Source organism: Cupressus sempervirens, chromosome 1, assembly GCF_028749045.1.
Source record: "Cupressus sempervirens isolate cs-2001-9-10 chromosome 1, ASM2874904v1, whole genome shotgun sequence".
NCBI classification, from domain to species: Eukaryota; Viridiplantae; Streptophyta; class Pinopsida; order Cupressales; family Cupressaceae; genus Cupressus; species Cupressus sempervirens.
In genome coordinates, this window is record NC_143118.1 from 818,533,342 (window position 1) to 818,553,836 (window position 20,495).

Consider the following 20,495-nt stretch of genomic DNA (forward strand, 5'->3'; position numbering starts at 1 on the left):
CCAATAGGCATATCATCAACTCATGTCCATCTTTAGGTGTTGGTTTCTAAAGTTTTTTGTCGAAAAAAGTAAGAAACTCACCATTCCAACACTCTAACTCTCAAGTTTGAGAGATCTCTAGCCTCACCAAAATTTTCTAGAGATACACAACTTATATTCTTATGTTATATTCTTGCTTGAAATGTGATAGAAAACTAGCTTTGGTTATGATGCTTTAACTTTGATTTGAGTGTCCAAACTTGGAATTCAAACATTATTTTAAATGATAAATACCAAGAGACATGTTGTCTCTTTACTTGTGTCCACTAAAAAAAGCCCAAATGCCACACAGTGGTCCCCTTCACTTGTTATCCCCTTCACTTGTTATTAACCATCATTCTAGGCATTCACATGTGGAAAAAAATAAATTAAATATTCATGTCCATAAAAATGCTTATCACTAGTAGTGAAATCCTTCATACCTTTTGAATGCATTATAAATTCCCGTCTCTAAGGATACTTTCCATGGATATTGGAACCATGCAATATAACAGAGGATTTATAAAGTACGCAAGACCGTAATCATAACTTATTTAAATCATGCTTATTTGACACACCTTGGTCCAGGACCTAGAAGTTATAGCCATTGAACCAATTAAAGTGCTTGATCTTGAACAAGATCAATATGTAGTCGTTGAATCATCATCCCAAGCAATCCAAGCTATAATGTAGGCGATAACTTAAAGTGAATGTATCTCAAAAAGATACTTGTGAAATAATGTTTCATCACAAGTACAAGAGGGATAGTAATATCCAAACTTCTCCAATCTAGAATGTGTTAGTATGGCTTCCATACTATCTTTGTACTTGGTAGACGATCAAGAGTGATCCTCTAGTATATTTTATCTCTAAACTGCCACAAGTCTTCTAGCAGATAAGCATATGCTCTCGGTGCTACTATGCTCTAGTTAAAATATATATTAAAAATAGAGATGATGGACAACACAATTATTTGAGCTATTTATCATTAGAATAAACCAGATCAAAGTAGAAAATTGTATTTATTATTAGTAATTTAGCTAGCATGTGCTAATTTGATATAGTGCTTTATTGCAATTTATCAATATTGACTATATGATACATTAATAGTTTTTTTTTTTTGCATAATTATGGTTACAAGATATTCCAACTTCGATTGGAGGGAACACACTGTTAAAGTTGATAACTTGATGGTGACATGGGTCAATAAGATTATGAATGGATGACCACATAAACAAGACATTAATAAGCTAACTCATTTAAGCAACACAAGGAGAAGAGTCAAACCATGTAAAAATGTCTTAGCTAATTGTGCAATGTCATCATTTGATCATTTTTTATTTTATTGAATTTTGTGTTTGACTTGGATATATTCAATTGCCTTAAATTTAAAGGTTGGTACATCATTTTGAACTATTTGAGCTAAATAATGATCTAAAATTAAAATTATTTAGAATGTAAACAATAATTTGTAAACCATCTACACTGTTTAACCCCAAGTCTCTAAAAATGAAATAAGGAAGATAATATTATTACTAATGTTTTTGGATTCATGTTAAAACACATTTTGAGGAGACTTGAAACCCCATAAAAAAAAATCATGAAATAAGTATTAATTCCATAGTATCATAATAATAGCAAACCATAGGTTTTATAAGGACTTGAAACCTTAGTGATAAATACATTACAAAGCAAATCAAAATCCAAAAAAGGAAAACACCTATGTACTCCTGGAGAACAACATGGACCAATAGACACAACCAAAAAATGTGACTAGAACCAAAGACCAGGACCAACAACTAGAACCACATAGAGGACAACTAGGAACAAAGCCAAACAACCAAAAAAGACAGTACAACCCTACACTAGCTCTTTCACAACCTTACCCAAGTTCTTCCCGATAATGACCCCTCTTCAATTGAGTCCTTTGCAGTTGAAGTAGGAGCAACTTCAATTTTCTTCTTTATGCTCAACCTAGTATGCTTACTTGGACCGCCGCTAGAGAAGTAATAACCAAGGACACAATTTTCTCTACCCTTCTCTTAACCAAACTAGCAACAATAACACAAAGACTAGAAATCACCATATTCATATTTTGCTCACTATTTTTTACAATTTGTCAAAATTTAGCCTCGTAATCTAAAAGTTTACCTTGAATGTCTCCAACCTTAGCTTCTAGCTCCATCCTTTTATTTCTCTTTGTGTCCAGGCTTTCCTGCAAGTCATTCACCATCCTTTTTAGAAAATTCACCTCAATAGACATCTAGGTATTGACCATGAGGAAATATCAACCCACATTTTAGCTTTGTGAAGAAATTCAAGATCTCCCTCACTTACCTCCCCTGCCCATATCATTAGGATCATCAATAACATAATTGTCTTTTTCCTTGCCTTTCTTAGTATTGATTTCTTTAATCTTAGAACCTTTTGGGCCCCTAAAAAAATTCTTTTCCAACCCAACAGTCAAGTCTTCTTCAAGCTCACCAACATTCTGGTCCACATTCCAGAAGTTCACCTTATCTTTATCCAATGGACAAATGTGGGCATCTTGTAACTCTTCCTCATTTTTATCATGTAGAGCCTCCTCCTTCCTTGAATTTCTCTCCTTAACATTCTCCTTCATATGAACCTCTTTATTATCTTTGGTCCCATTCTCCTTTCCTTTCTTAGTATTTTTAGTTGTAGGCTTGTCCTTTTTACCTTGGCTTTTAGTCTCGTTAGGGTTTTTGTCCTCATTCCCTTTCTTTTTCTTCTTCTCAATTTTAAGAGTGTCAACAATTTCTTCCTTGTTATTAGAAACCATTTTTGAACCTTCACAAATTGTATTCATAGATTCGAAAGAGGCATACCAGAATAATCCTCATTGTTAGAACTCCAACCCCCACTATCAGTTACTTGACCCTAGTTGCCCATATACTCCTTTCCCTCTTCCTCAACCTCTAAGTCATTCTCATAATCAGTCTTTGTTTTCCAATTTTTGGCCATCTTCTTTCCCATTCTAGAGACCCTCCCCTTTTTCTCAGAAGCCTTCACCTTGTCATCCTCAACTTCAGAGTCATTATCAGACTCTATCTCCATACCTTGAGCCTCCACATTCTTCTTAGCATCTCCTAGAGTCACCCTACCTTTCTTTATAGAACTCTTCTTCACCAAATCCTTAAGGACTTTTTATTTGTTCTTTATAGAAGACATCGATGCCCTTGGAGACCTATCCCTACAATATTTTGCAATCAATAATATTAACCCTTCATTAAGGATGAACCTACTTTCTGTTTTATGATAGCAGGGAAAATAAATCATGTCCTTATATAAAAAATGGTAAGGAAAACAAAATGATAACTATGACCATTTTAGAATGACCATCCATAATGAAATATTCCCTCACATAGGATAAAAATTTATGCCAAATATCCTTTATCTGCTCTAGGTCAAGGAAATCCCCAAATTTAACTAATTTATCCTCTAGAATTTTAGGGAACTTCTTTATTGCAACATTATAAATCTTTGTTTCCTTATTAAATTTAATCCTAGTATCCATAAAGACATACTTTATCCCTTGTCCAACTCCTAAAACACTCCTTTGTAACATGCAGCTTGAAACCATGGAGTTTTGTAAGGTATCAAGTAACCTTACCTTAAGAGAGTTGTTCCCATATCATTTTTTCCTTCTTCCAAAAATTGTAGTTAGATGACTCTTACTTTCTTGACTCACCCCCCATCATAGAAAACTAGTTCACATTGATCTTATGTAGAGAGATGGTAAAACTAGAGGTAATGTTGATTAAGAAACATAAAAAAAATTTAGACAAAGTTGCGAGAATTTTTAATAAGCCTAAGCTCTTGATTAATATCCATAAGATTCACCTACCTCCATCTCTCCAATAATAACACACATAATCTCCAAATCTTTGGCATCTATCAATAGTATCCCTATAATTGAAGATACTTTCTAGAGGATAGTCCATAAGCCAACAATCCTCCTACAACTTCACTCTTCTACCATCTCCCAATTTCCGCTCACTCCCCATTGCAATAATATCCTTAACCCATTGAATCACATTCCAGATGGAGGAAGCATTGGCCACTCGAGAAGAATTAATGAAATGCTAAATAGTAAGGATGTTAAACATATATTTGTGTTTCCAAATAGTACTCCATTCCTTACTTTCTTCAAAGACCCTCCAACCCTACTTGGCAAGAAGAGCTTTGTTCATTAATCTAATAAGTCTAATACCAAGACCTCCTTTATTTACAAGAAAATTCCCAAGCAAGAAAGAGTAACCTTTGGAATCTTTCAATAACATCTACATAAAAAGCCAAGACTTTGAAAAGACTAAGAGCATAAGTGGATAAACTTTGAAGGCAAGACTTAAGTAAATTAACCTTACCTAGTTGCCTGAGAAAACTATCCTTCCAACTAGGAAGCTTAATATTGAACCTATCCACTAGAGACTCCCAAAAAGAGTTTGGAGGCTTTAAGCTAAAAGGGAGACCAAGATAAGTTTTAGACAATGAGGCAATAGAACATCCCATAATATTACCAATCTCAAACTGTCTATGAATGCAAGTATTTATGAAGAATGTGATTTTTTCTTGCAATTAATCTTCTCACTAGAAGCATTAGAGTAAAGATTAAGTGCCTTCTCAAAACTTCTAGCTTCCCTAACAGAGGAAATCCCCATAATTATAGTATCATCTACAAATTTCTCATGGGAGCATGATGAGGGATTAGAGGAGGGCATAATACCATGAATATTCCCATTATTCAAAAGACCACCATTAATGTATCTACCCAAACATTTATCCATGATAGTAAACAAGATAGGAGAAATTAGATCCCCTTGCCTCAATCTCATAGAAGGTTTAAAATAGAGGGAGGAGGTCCAATCAATAGGGACATTCAAGGAAATTGTAGTCACCAATTGAGATACGAGCTAGATACATCTATCACCAAATCCAAAATTCATGAGAACTTTGAAAATAAAACTCCATTCCACTTGATCATATGCCTTAGATACATCCACCTTCATCACAAAGCCCTAGGAATTGTAAAACTCCATAGAATGAATATTCTCATGAGCCATAATAATAGAATCTAAAATCTACTAAGCTATAACAAAATTGTTCTACTGTTAGGAAGGACCTTTAGGATTCTCAGAGTAAGGAATTTTGATACAATCTTATAGATCAAGTAACAAAGATTGACTAACCTAAAATAATTAGGAGAATTAACATAATTTTTATAGGGAATAGACAAAGGAAAGTAGAATTAATCTCCTTTAGTTGGAAGAAAAACATTTGAAAATCATATGGCCCTAGGATTTATCCCCTTCAAAGGAGAATATGGTCTTCCTAATTTCATCATTTGAAGGAATAGCCACAAGTATTTGATTATGCTCTTTTGAAATTAAGAGAGGAATAGATTCCAAAATTTCATTCTGACTCCCCAAAGAAATGCTAGGATCAACAGATAATAAGGAAGAATAGAAGGCCACCATTTCTTTTGTAATTTCCTCCTCATTTGAATCTTTTTGGAATCGATTTTCAACATAGAAATATGGGTAGTTTCTCTATTCTTCATAGTTTCCAAATGGAAATACCTTTGTCTCCTTCGTTTAGCCAAATCTCCTTTGACCTTTGTCTCCAAAAGACATGTTCTTTGGAAATAATATCATGATAACTAACCAACTTATTATTTTCTTCCTCAACAAGTTCAACATATTACTCTTCAACTTGAGTTCTATCTCGAATCTCACTAAGTCTCCTTTAAGGGTCAATTTTATCTGAAATATATCTCCAGAAGAAGTCTTATTTCATACTTTCTCCATATCTTTAAAATGCCTACATTTTTTAGCAATTGTAAAAAGAGGTGACCCCTCCACCTTAATATTCGACCACACTACAAAATCATGCAAGAAATTCATATGTCGAATCCACATTTTTTCAAACCTTAAAGGGAAGTTCCTTCTTCTTGAGTAAGAATCAACCACAAAAACTAAAGGAATTTGATCAAGAGCCACCTTAGGGATGAAAGACAAAGAGAAAACACTTTGCTAAATCAAATCAAGAGAGACAAGAACTCTACCAAGATAATCTTGAATACAAACCTCTCCAACTCTCTTATTAGTCCATGCAAGATTAAGCCCTTGGAGATCCAAATCCATCAAGCCTCTTGCTTAATGAACTACAAAAGATTTAGTCTTCCTTCTAGATGACTCAGATTTCCCACCATTTCTTTGTGATCATAAAGAGGCACATTATAGTCCCCCGACATTAGCCAAGTATTGACATCCATAGTGCTATTTAAATAAGATAATTTCTCCCAAATCTTTTTTTGGCAATCTTATTATTTGGCAGATAAACGTTTACTAGAACCCAACTAAAGTCTAATATGGAGTCATAAAGCTTGAAAACCACAAAATGGTTGCTAGAATAAAAAATTCATCCATTCAGCAAGGATTGATTCTAGAGAACCAACGTACCTCATTAAGCCCATTTAGAATTGCTAGCCACTACCCCTCAATTTTTAAAAGGCCTAATCTTCTCTACTTTTTCCTTATCCATTTTGGTTTCCTGAAGTACTAGGATATCTGGCTTATGTTCTTGAATTAAATTTTTAACCACATCTACTTTATGATGGCTATTAAGCCCCGTTATATTCCAAGTTGTGATTTTCATTTCTTTTTTGGTGTAAATTCCAAAATAGTAGCTTGTTTTCCATCATCTATATTCTGTAAGGTTTCTTGTTCCTCCTTATTTCTTTGGCTTTTCCTTTCTACTTTACCTAAAGAACCAACATTTGTTTTCACAACAAGGGATCCCAAATAAATTTTCTTTCTTCTAGTTGAGATCCGAAAAGAAGAGGAGGAAGATCAAGGACCCCCTTCCTTATCTACCTTCTTATTTCTAGTTTTCTACATCTTTTCTTCCACTATAGTTGTTTTCCCTTTCTTAAGATCTTTAATAACTTGAGTTACCGCAATGTTAGAAATTTGGCTAGGTTACTCAACATGATGTTTTCATTTATGGAAACATATAAGTCATGTGAAGTCAATCAATTATAAGAATGAAGTTTTGGGATGTAAGCTTAGAAAAATGTTTAAGTTTTATGGAGTTTATCTGACAGAACAATTTGATCTTTGATTGGTGAGCTTCATAGGCATATTATGGACACATGACAAGTTAGGTAAGGCTAAAAAAGACTATGATGATCACATGTGCAAGTTCGTAGGACACTACAATCAATATAAATAGATTTATAATGATTTTACTAGTTGTAGTATTCTACATGCAGAACAAAGCATGCTAAGGAAATAAGTATTTTGGGTTAAGGGATTTTTTTTTACCAAAATAATTACTTAACTAATTAGGGACAACATTCTAGATGTTAACCCTAAGCTATAAAGAGTTAATTTTGTATTTTGATAAGTGTATAAAGGTATGAAGGCTGACATAGCAAATATTTGTGAAATAGCAAGGTATGATGGAAAGATTGCAATGTGAAGCTAATTGTAATATTTTTGGGTGATCAAATAAAATTATACATGATGTGAATTTTGATGTATAATTAGGAATGCAATTGTGATAAAGTTATGTAAAGAGAAGAAAAGTCAATACCATATATTGAAGATATCATCATCAATACAAAGGTTTTTGTATCTATCTTTTGTAGTGAAGAACTTTATTGTACATTGCGTGTTTGAGCAGTGGGCTCATCTTGCATATATTTTATATTTGCAATAACAATTCCTAACATGGTTAAGGCTTCTAATAAGGGCTAAGTCCTCTAACAAGGACTAAGACACTATAGAGATGTAACCGACTCCTAACAGGGTCAATATTTTTAACCAGATACTTTTGATTAGTGGATCGTTTTGTGGGTACCATCCCCACTAGAGTTTTCCCTTGGCTAGAACTTCCCTAGTTAAGAAAATATGGTGTTATGAGTTACTTTATTGCATGGTTTTGTTTATTTTTCAACATAGTTAGTTTACTTTCTTATTCAAGTTTAAAATATTGTTTTGTCCACCTCCACCCCCCCCCCCCCCCCCCCACCTCTTAGTATTTCCTATTTCTAACAATTGGTATAAGAGTGTAATTACTCAGAGGAATCTTAATAACTTGATTAAAATCCTTAAGGATATTGAATAGTTATAGAAGAACCTAGAAGAATCTCTCAAGTAGATTGATATTCTTACTAAAGAAAGAGATAATCTGAAGAAAAGAATTGAAGATACTAAAGACTACATTGGGAAGCTAAAAGATATGATAGATTATCTTTAGCCCAAGAAAGAGCTTAAAGATCGTATCAAGGATAGTGATGAAGTTTCAATACTAAAGAAAGGAAATGAGATCCTAAAGCACAGACTTTACAGATCTTAAGTTGAGCTTGAAGGATGGTGATATCAAGATTGAATCATATTTGAAGTCTAAAAATGTAGATCTGAGATCTAATCTCACCAAAGTAACATTTGAGCTTGAGTCAACCAAGTTGCACTATGCAAAACTTGAGAAAAAATGCTATTGTAAAAGGAGAGTTAACTCAATCTAAGGTACAACTTGAGAAGTTATATTCCAGTATTAAAAAGCTTGATGAAGAAATGCAGACTTTTTTGAAATTCTTTAGAATAACTAAGAGGGGGGTGAACCAATTATCCAAGGTCCAAATGTACAAATAAAACTTTTCACAACTTAGTTAACCCATAAAACATTTATCATCATGTATGCATCCATAATATTATGCAATCACTTAAAACTTGTAGGTTACTATCAAACTAATTTGCAAAAATGTAAACATGAAACATAACAGATTCAATAACACACTTGACACAATGATTTATGTGGAAGCCTAATTTGGAAAAACCCACTAGTAACATGCTACTCTTTCTCACTCTTCTGAAGTGATGCCCTATGAAAGGCCAACCCTATTAAAGGTTATAATACACACTATTAAATGTGACCTGGTTAAAGGATTTCAATCACCCTGTTAGGAGTGAGCATTGTTAGAGGTCTTTAAATCATTCACTTGGAATGTCACCCAGTTAAAGGATTTAAAAATGACTATTAGGTCAACCTTAATCCAATGGATTTACCTTAGACTGATACAATTATTAGATAGTAGTAATAAGGCTTGATCTGATAACAACTTACAACTCCATTTGTAGATTACAAATCTTTGTTTCAGTCCTTCATTTTTCTTGGCTTTCACACACTTCAACTTTGATAGTTTGTTCACCCTTCAAGCATCCATACCCTTAAGCCTTCTTGCTAAATTTTACAATGCAAACTCTTCACTTAGGTCACTAAATGAAGCAATACCCTTGACTCCTTGTCTTCCTCAGGTTCTCGCACATGACAACCTTTGCTTTTGACCATCCATCTCTATAAATATAGAATTAAGATATTTTTTCATTCATTTTCCATCGTCCAATTTACGGTTAGGACATATTAGGTAGGATTCAATGAATCTACCCCTTTTTTCATTTCATTCTCTTCTAGAAACTTCTCTTTCAATCCTCTTTGAATTCATTTCAAAATAGTTTACCATGAATTTTGTGCCACTAGCTCATCAATCTTATCTTCCACATGGCTCACACAATCCAAGAAAACAAACTTTTCGGCTCAGATCCATTGAATTCATGATATTTCTAATAATGCTAACATTCGACATTAACTAGCTTCTAATGCATGACACAAACTGCCTTGCTTGACATCCACTATAAAATCATTCAGCACACACTAAAGTTTACTAGTGCTCAACATTAACTAAACTTTACTCGGCATCAACTGTTTTACTTGGCTTACACTAAAATTGACTTTGCTCGACACCAATTGATTTTTTGCTCGGCTTGCATTAACTTTGCTCTACACCCACTGTCCACTTAGTCAAGCTTGGAAAAAAAACTTTGTTTTTGTTCTTCTAAACTCTCTCAGTCTAACCAACCCTTGCAACCTTAAGTAGATTTTCAATGCACTATGATATCATTGTCTTAGCTGATTCTTGTACTCCTTTTCATATCAACCTATTTTCTAGGTGTTATTGTTACATCATTTTGATCAAATCCTCTTCGTCAATCAAACAAGTGATAGTACTTAACTCATATAAGCAGTTGTCTTACCAGTAAATAACATGTTTGACATCAGTGACAACAATGATTTAAACACATTTATCATACTTTTATTAATCTATTTTCAACAGATCTAAGATCTAATCTCACCAAAGTAGCATATGAGCTTGAGTCTACCAAATTATAGTATGTATAACTTGAGAAAAAATTCTATTGTGAAAGGAGAGTTAACTTAGTCTAAGCTACAACTTGAGAGGTTATATTCCAGTACCAAAAAGCTTGATGAGGAAATCTTTATATAGAGACCCTCTTATGATAAAATAAATCTTGGATACCTTGGAGAAAATTGAGCTAAGAAGTGTGAAGGTACAAATGAACCAGATCTTGTGATTCATCATCTTGAACACAAGGAAGATAATCAAAACAAGATTGGGGAAATTCAATTTGAAGTAATACCTAAGCAAGGTGACCAAGTTAATCAGCCCGAGCAAGTTGATGTAACTTAGCAACCTAAGCAAGTTGAATCAGCTAAAGGAGCAGGGAATGAATTCAAAGGTAGATGATATGCATGCAATTAAGTTGGTCATATGAAAAGGGACTGCACAGTTAAGTTATTTAAACATATTACTGATTATTATTGTTATAATTGTCATAGTTTAGGTCATAGAGTAGTAAATTATAGAAAACCTAAATTTTATAATAACAATAATAGCAATGGTAGAATGTTTAGAGGTACTAACCCCACAACAAGAAGATCTAATGAAAGGAACAATGGAATGACAAGTAACATTGTGTCTTATAAGTGCAACAACTTTGGACATACTACAAGAGATTGCAGAGCGCCGATTAACCAGTCTGGACCTAGATTTGGGGATAACACACCACTATGTTAGTTATGTAATAATATAGGTCACATAGAAAGATTCTATAAAATGGACATGGGGAACAACATGATAAATCCTAATTTTAGAAGGAATGATAACAATAGTAACATCCAAAATGAAAATATAAGAGAGCGCGTAGAAGAGTTCAAAAAAGTATTTGTCAAAGCTAAAGATCTAGCAAGTTTATATGTGGTTTTGGAAGGTTAGTCAAGTGAAGCACCTAGAAGTAGATTGAAGTCAATTTTAGTGGTTGACTCATCAAATTGAACACTTTAATAGAAGAATTAGCATCAATAAAGTAGCTAAAGTGTTAGAGAAATAGTTAAGGTGTGCACATTCAGTATAAGGTACAACATGATATGTTGAAGTCATGGTTAAGTGCACATAAGATTTGATGTTTTCATGTGAGTATGCAAAGGAAAATAAGCTTACTGATAATTAGAAACAACTTTTGTTGATTTTGTACTTGCATAATTAATGCAAAATTAAATTGGATGTGATCTAAGGGTCAACATTGAGTAGTTGAGTACCATTAGATCATGTAAGAGTTAAATAAGAGTTTTGGAGCGAATTTAAGGTGAAATTTGAAGTGTTTGAAGAAGAAAATTGAAGTGAGCTCTAGTTTCATGGAATTAAGGCATTTATCAGTTGCATAGTCGTAATTTGAAGTTTTATTTTAAAAAATGGAAAATTCTACTATATGTGATGTCAATGGAAGGCCTAGGTATAAGTTTAAGAAGAACCCCTATGTTTTAATGGAAGATGATCCCCTAGGAGCATTTTCACAAGTTCCACTAAACATTTTAACCATAGAGGGTGTTAGGGCATACATTCACTATAAGTTTGAGAGTATTGGAGATAGTGACATACACAATGACCTAGATTTAGTCTGCAACAATGCCCTATCACTTAAGCAAGGGTTTGAGCATCTAAATGAGCTGATCATTAAGCATATGTTCTACACTTGATTTGATAACCATGAGTGGATGTAAATTATTTTGAGTAGAATTCATGAAGATATATTCTGGCTAGGTGACATACTAGTTATGATGGATAATAACCTAATTCATAAGTCAATGAGGGTAGCCACCCTTTGAATGAGAAGAATGTAAAGAAGTTGGTAGAAACCAATATTAAAACTAAGTCTAATGGAAGAAACATGAGGTTGGATATTATAGCTAAGACTGAAGTTAGATTGATAAGAAAGATAATTGGTCACAAGGTGAATTATAGTTCAAGATTGAACTTAGTGCCTATTGGATTCTTCCATGTAGCTTACCTAATGATTGTGAAGAAAGAAAAAGTAAATATGTGTGAAATATTGAGACAACAATTAGTGGATAACATTGAAAAAATTAAGAAGACAAAGAAAGCAATTTTTAGGTTTGAGTCTTTGATAACAAATTTGTTCTTTTAATTAATAAGAATATTTTTTAGAGTGCTTGATCATGAATGAGACACAAATAGTAGTACAATGAGAATTGTCACCTATCATTATAGAAAGCAATCAAATGACAAGATAGCAAAAGACATTATTAGAATGATGGATAATTTACAAACAACAATGAAACAAAGGTATATAATACTTGCATCCCTTATAGAGAAGTATAAATATGACATGTGTTTCATGGTTGAAAGTGATGTAGCATGTATGGTAGTAGTGGAACCAAGGGTCAAGTTCATTGATCCTATGGGACATGAGATGACAAAATAATTGATTAAAGGATATGCGAAGATAATCCTTGAGTTTGAGAGAGACAAATAAGGAGTTTCCTAGCTGGGGCACATATGATGAAAAGTAAAGAAAGTTAACAGTGAACTTCATAACAAAGACATTAAGAAAAGAGTGGACAAGAAAATAGATAACATATTGAAAGAAACATGCACGAGAAAATAATAGTACAAGGGAGCAATGGGAATTTCTCTAGAATGAGAGCAAGTTTGACATTCTAATGGATAAGCCTCTAGCAGTTGACACTAGATTAGCCCAAGGAGTGATAGTAGCTAGACCATCAACTAGTGCGCCTTATACAAAAACTTCACAAGTACAACCAAAGTTTGTACCACCTGTACAAAGAAGGATTAAGAAGATGTTAGTATTGTTAAGGTACAGACAACTACTTTTCCTAGCACCAGGAGTTCTAGGAGGTTGACTAAAGTGAAACACAAGTCAATAGAATCTCCTACACATAAGAGAAACAAGAAAATGGCCATTGGGTTTGGAAAATAAAGTAAAACAATTCATGGGACTCAAAGGAAAATGACTCAAATAATTTATTTCAAATAAGAAGAATTAGAGAAGGAAGAAGTAGAGGCAAAACATGCAGAAAAAGTAAAGGTATAAGTGAAGGTTTTTGTTGGAAAGAAGCCTTGGAAGACAAAGATAGAGACACTAAACATCCTAATCATTAACAATGACAATTTTGTATGGTAATATGGATAGATTACACTTAGAAAATTCAATAGTCAGACATACAATTTTGGCTAACAAAAGATTTGAATATGTACAAAAGCAAATACCTAAAGATCTAATATATGATCAACCAATAAATGAAAGGAAGAGAGTGATTGAAGAGGATAAGAAGATAAGAGAGAATATGATATGAAAGTTATGCGAGGTTAAAAATGATGCACATTTTGCATGTATCATGAAGGGTATTGAGCCCTTTTTGTGAAATAAAAGAAGAGCAATACTCATAACGGGAAGCAATATGAAGAAATAAATGAGGAAACAAAGTTAGCAATTGTGAAATACATGACATCAGTACCCAAACAAGAAGAAGAAAGAGAGGACTTAGGGGAAAAATATATATGATTCAAGCACAAGTAGAAGAAAATTTTAAAGGAGCACCATCAATAGTAATACCATCAATAACAACTATAGATACAATGATGACAAAGGCAATCACCACTCCATATGTAACTATTGTTACTGACACTATGCATGTAGATAGTACAAGAACTACCTTGAACACAAAAAAGTATCCATTCAATTACTATAGACCATCCATTGTTGACAATTTGGTGGATTATACTAGTTCTAAGGATGAGGAAGAGGAAAAAAGGAAGAAATAAAGAAAGAAGTAGAGAAGAATAAGAGGTTGGAAGAAAGAAAGAATAGAGAAGAAGAAAAGAAAATAAAAGAAAAGATGAAGAGAAGAAGAGGAAAGTAGAAGAAGAGAAGAGAAGAGAAGAAGAGGAAAAGAGGAATGAAGAAGAGATGAATAAGAAAGAAGAAGAAGAAGAAGAGGAGAAAAAGAAAAGGGGAAAAGAAGCCAAGAAAATTAAGGCAAGGGAACCTGGTTCTTCTAGCTCACCACTTGAATCTACATTAGTAGTTCTGTCAGGGTATAAATTAGATGATGATGATCAAGTTGAACTAATCTCATCACTCAACAAGTTGTTTGAGAGGAATAAGAAGGTGAAGAGTCTAGAGAAAAATTTGGAAGAAGTATCAAAAAATCTACAATGTGCCATATCAGCTAAAGTGACAAACAATGATCCCCAAGAATGAGAAAGGAAATTGGTTGAAGCTTTCAACAATGAGTTCAGCTATTTATTAGAAGTGGTTAATAGACAAGCACATGCAAAGTATGATACAAGGCTATTTGATACAATATGTCCAAATACCATAAATAACATAGAAACACTTGATACTTGTAGATCAAGGAACTAAGAAAATGTTTAATGGAAGGAAGGACATTTTATGAACATAGTACCATGTCATACAATTATGATACAGACACGAATGAAAAACAAATGAATTGAAAAACTTGGTAAACAAGCTCCAACAACCAAATACAAAGACTGAAGATCTAGAAGGTTGAGAAATTTAGTCTCATAGTGAACTAAAGATATATGTGTGTGTGTGTGTGTGTGTGTTGATGGATTTATGTTGATATCTGTAAATATCACATTGAGATGATATATCTCCATATGCTCGAGAGCATATTGTGTTCCATAACAAATCCTCCCCAGCTAAGAGGGAGTTTTAAGATTATAGCTTCAGTTGAATTGATTTAAGATGCAATTTTGACACACACACACACACACAATATTATAAAGATATATATAATATAATATAATATATAAATTTATAATATTGCATATATATATGATATAAATTGTATCATCTTAAAATGGAAGCACTTCCATGTTAAGAGCATTTATCCCTCTGAGTAAGTGGTATGGGGTCATGTCAAGCACCTTGAATAGGTCTTTGCATGGATTTGGTTATTTTTCCCCTATTCTGCTTCTCTCTCTCTCTCTCTCTCTCTCTCTCTCTCTCTCTCTCTCTCTCTCTCTCTCTCTCTCTCTCTCTCTCTCTCTCGTTATGTCAAGCACCTTGAATAGGTCTTTGCATGGATTTGGTTATTTTTCCCCTATTCTGCCTCTCTCTCTCTCTCTCTCTCTCTCTCTCTCTCTCTCTCTCTTTCCAACCTCTTTTGACAAATTTCTCTGTGAAACTGAGGACTTTTACTTTCTGGGTCAAGGAAGATCTAAAGGGTCAAGGTTGACCTCAACCCTAACCTAGGTCAAGGACAACCTCAACCTTGACCTAGGGTACGGTCAACCTCATCCTTGACCCTAGGTCCAATTTTTAAGTTCTAGGAGTTTCAGGAAATCGAGCTTCAAAAATTTTCATTTTCTCGCTTCTGAGTTAGTTGTTTTGGGTTTCAGAATGGTAGACTCTTAAATTGCATTTAATCTAGGTCCATTTCTAGGGGGTTAAGGTCAATTGGGATTTAATGCTCCCATGTCAACCTTCTCTAGAATTTTGTGCCCTATATCTTTATATAAGGAAGTCTTCCTCTCTCGTTTAATCCATCGACTATAAAAAACCATTATCTCATGCATCTATTATTATGTGAAGTGAAGATCTACTATCCATAAAGCATTCAAGCATTCAAGGTCTAATTCATCAAGGAGATCCATTGTTAACCATTCAAGGATTCAATCTCTATGAAGCCCTCTTGTTGAAGATTTCTTCATCCATATTCATCCAAGCCTCTTCCTATGCAAAGATCCATTCAAGATTGGTGTTCAATATCTAATGCCATTTATTTGAGACATCGTACATACATATATACATTCATTTGGAGCATACACACTTGTGGATTCAAGGATTCAAATCCTCCACAAGGATTTCAACTAAGTAAGGTGAATAGTTCCATTTGTTTTGTTTATACATTTTAGAATTTCAATTACATTTCAAGGTTGATTCCAAAGTCTTGTTTGACTAGGGAAAACCCCCCATCCAAATAACAAACCCATTTTTCTTGCAAGTACTAGTATGGAGCAACAAATTGAGGTGCAAATTTAGATACCCTTTTTGCCCAACTTGCAGGATCCATGAATAGAAATTTTGTTGGAGCAGTGTAGGTCAAGGTCAACTTTTTGGGGTATAATTGTGCCCTAGGGTAAGATTGTGCCCCGCTATCTAGGTCAAGGTTTCCCTACCTTCAAAAGACAATTTTTTTCTAAGTTTTCTCCATCTCAATATTTCCAGTTGGAATAGATTGTAGAATTCCTCGAAACTAAACAAAGACATCATAAATCAACATTTTCTAGATTTTCCCTACTTTGAGGTTAGTATTTGTCTTCTATTCATTCAAGATTTCAAGCACATATATTCTACAGTAGATTATAGGATTTCCTCCTTTCTTCATAGTCTCCATTGATTGATTCATTTGTGTATTGATCAATTCTTAGTGATTCATCAATTTGGATCTTTCCTTTTGGGAATTTGGGTTAAGGATAGGTCCTATATTCCCCCCTCACATCTTATCCTATCTATTCACTTTTTTCTCTCTATTCATTTTTGTGAACTTGACATGCTTACCCTCTTTTCTTTTGTGGAATTAGATGCCCTATTGTGTTTTGTGGTGTTAAATTTCCTTTATCTTATTAGTGTTAGGTTTGTCTTTTATGTTAAATCTTGCATGCTAATTAGATTTCTTGCATTTATATTTCAAAAATACAAAAAAATTGCAAAATCTCTTTCAAAATACAAAAATATTTCTACTTGATGTTTTCTTAGTTTAGTTAATTTGCATTGCATTGTTTTATGAGCTTTATTACTTCTAGTCCTACTTCTAATCTTCTGGTGATGCAGCAACATCTTGCATGGGAAAATTATTGAAAAAAAAAAAAGGAAAAAAAATTGAAGAAAAAAAATAATAAATTTGCAGAGGAGAGAGAAAGTGACAAAAATTAGAGGAGAAATAATTTTAAAAAATAAAAAGGGGAAAAGGGAGAAAAGAAAGGAAAAGGGGATTTCTATTTTCGAGGTGCATAGGTGGCATAATAGAAAAAATAAAAAATAAATGGTTGTCATTCCATTTATCGAGGTGTGTGAGTAGAATTCTAGAAAGTTATGAATATTGTAGAAAGTTGTGGATATTGTAGAAGGTTATGGAAGTTGTAGAAGGTTGTGAAGGAATTCTAGAAGTTTGTGGATAAGTCATGTATTGGGTGGTAAGTGCCTATTTAAGAAAGGAATATGAGCATTTCTAATCAAGCTTGAGAAGTGGAAGCTCAAGAAGGAAAAGCTTGAGAAGTGGAAGCTCGAGAAGGAGAAGCTTGGGAAGTAGAAGCTTTGGAAGGGAAGCTTGGAAAGGTGAAAGTTGTGGAAGGTGAAGCTTGGAAAGCTTGGAAGGCTTCAAGGTGTGAAAGAGAAGGAGGAAGTGAAGAGTGAGTGTTCCTGAGTCTGTGAATAGAGAGCCAAACGTGAGGCAGTTTACAGCAGGATTGTGATGGACTTGTGAATGTGTAGACAGAGCACCGAATGTGAGGTAGTTTACACTTGGATCTTGGATAAGGTTGGAGAAGAACTAGTAGCTGCAGTTTAGAAACAAGGAGGTTGCTTGGTGGCTTGCGAGCACAAGTTGAGATCTTGGAGGTTTCTACCAGAGTGTGGATCTGGACTAGCTTGGGTTTGCATTAGATCTTGAGAGATCTTGTAGAAATGTTATTGTAATTGCTATTGGATTTTTCAAGTATAATCAATTTGCATGTAAAGCATTTTTTATTTCTCTTGGTCTCCATATTGTTGCATTCTTGGTTGTGAGTTGGTTGGGTGGTGTGGCCCTTCATTAGTGGTATCAGAGTGTACCATCATCAGTGGTATCAGAGCAGGAGTTCCTGAGTGTATAAGTAGATCGTCAAAGTGTGAGGCAGTTTGTACCAGGACCTTGGTTGGGTGAAGTTTATTAGAGTGGGAGTTCCTGAGCGTGCAGATAGATCGCCAAAGTTGATGCAGTTTGCACCAGGACCTTGGGAGGACATGAAGATTGATCGTTGGATGCAAAGATGGAAGATTGAACTTGTTGAGGCATGATCATAGAGAGCTTGTGGATTGCAGATCCGTTGTCCTAGACTTGTGATGTGGTTCTTGATTGTTTGTGCAAGGTGGCAGGTTGCGATCTGACTTGCAAACAATTCAAGGTTGTCACAAGGAGTGTGGGAAGGATTTGTTGCAGAGGGTTTACGAAGATCTTGGAAGATGGCTCCAAAAGGATTGGACCCTAAGATGATTGCAAAAATCCATGATATAGTGGAGAGGAATTTTTTTAAGATGTTTGCTCGGTTGGATGCTAGATTGGTTGATCGAGCTAAGAAGGTCAAGGTGGAAGAGGTTGGTTTTGCTGATCAATTTGTGGAGCATGATGCAGAACCTACAGAGCAACTAGAGGTTGTTGCTGAAGATATACATAACCTTGTTGATGTTGGGATAGAGGCTGGTTTTCATGATCAACTGGTTGAGTTTGACATGGAGACTGCAGAGCATTTGGTCATGGACGATCTAGTTGATGTTGGTGGTGACTTGTATGTTGCAGAGCACTTGGTCATGGATGATCCGATTGTTGTAGGAGGTGAGTTATGTATTGCAGAGCATCTTGTTGTGAGCAATGAGGTTGCTAGTGTTGAGAGTTTGGCATGTGTTGATAGAGATCTACACATGGTTGCTGATGTGGAGTTTTTTATTGCTAGTATGGACTCACTAGTTGTTGATGTGAATGGGATTTTGCTAATGCAGCATTATGTTCAGTTTGTTCTTGGGAGTGAGCATGCTGATTGGATGGTTGAGATTCTAGTGTTTGATAGAGTGATGCAGATGTGGAAGATTTGCATGGTGGTTTTGTTGTCCCCGTTGAGGTGGAAGCCTTTGGTGAAAATGAAGATGGTTGTAGATCTTTCTTTTTGGCGTCAAAGTGTGGGACACACTTTTCTATCTGTCGAGGGAGTCTAATGCAAGAGCATCTTGCATGGGAAAATAATTTTTAAAAAAAAAATATTGGAAAAAAAATTGAAAAAAAATTAAAACAATAAAAAAAAAATTACGGAGGAGAGAGATAGTGACGAAAATTAGAGTCCAAAAATAATAATAAATAAATAAAAAGGGGAAAAAGGAGAAAAGAAAGGAAAAGGGGATTTCTATTTTTGAGGTGCATATGTGGCATAATAGAAATAAAATAAAATAAATGGTTGTCATTCCATTTATCGAGGTGTGTGTGTAGAATTCTAGAAAGTTATGAATATTGTAAATTCTAGGAGGTTGTGGATAAGTCATGTATTGGGTGGTAAGTGCCTATTTAAGCAAGGAATATGAGCATTTCTAATCAAGCTTGAGAAGTGGAAGCTCAAGAAGGAAAAGCTTGAGAAGTGGAAGCTCGAGAAGGAGAAGCTTGAGAAGGAGAAGCTCGGGAAGTAGAAGCTTTGGAAGGAAAGTTTGGAAAGGTGAAAGTTGTGGAAGGTGAAGCTTGGAAACCTTGGAAGGCTTTAAGGTGTGAAAGAGAAGGAGGAAGTGAAGAGTGAGTGTTCCTAAGTCTGTGAACAGAGCGCTGAATGTGAGGCAGTTTACAACAGGATTGTGATGGACTTGTGAGTGTGTAGACAAAGCGCCGAATGTGAGGCAGTTTACACTTGGATCTTGGATAAGGTTGGAGAAGAGCTAGTAGCTACAGTTTAGAAACAAGGAGGTTGCTTGGTGGCTTGCAAGCACAAGTTGAGATCTTGGAGGTTTCTACCGGAGTGTGGATCTGGACTAGCTTGGGTTTGCATTAGATCTTGAGAGATCTTGTAGAAATATTATTGTAATTGCTATTGGATTTTTCAAGTATAATCAAATTGCATGTGAAGCATTTTTTATTTCTCTTGGTCTCCATATTGTTGCATTCTTGGTTGTGAGTTGGTTGGGTGGTGTGGCCCTTCATTAGTGGTATCAGAGTGTACCTTCATCATCTGGTTAGACGAAGTCATAGACTTATGGGTACCTTTGATCCTAAATCTTCTTTTCCTTTCCTTAGGATCTTGGGTGAGCATTTTTTATTCTTGATTCTAATCCTATTATGGAGCCAAACTCTTCTCACTCATCTCATGATGAGGATGATGCTTTAAGAGTTCCTCCTAAACAAGTCCAAAAACTTTCAACTGAACTTGATAAAATGGGTAATTGACTTATGCAAGAAAACCATAATCAATATTCTATTCAAGCTATAGAGGCTCTTAAAGAAGTTCTTCATGA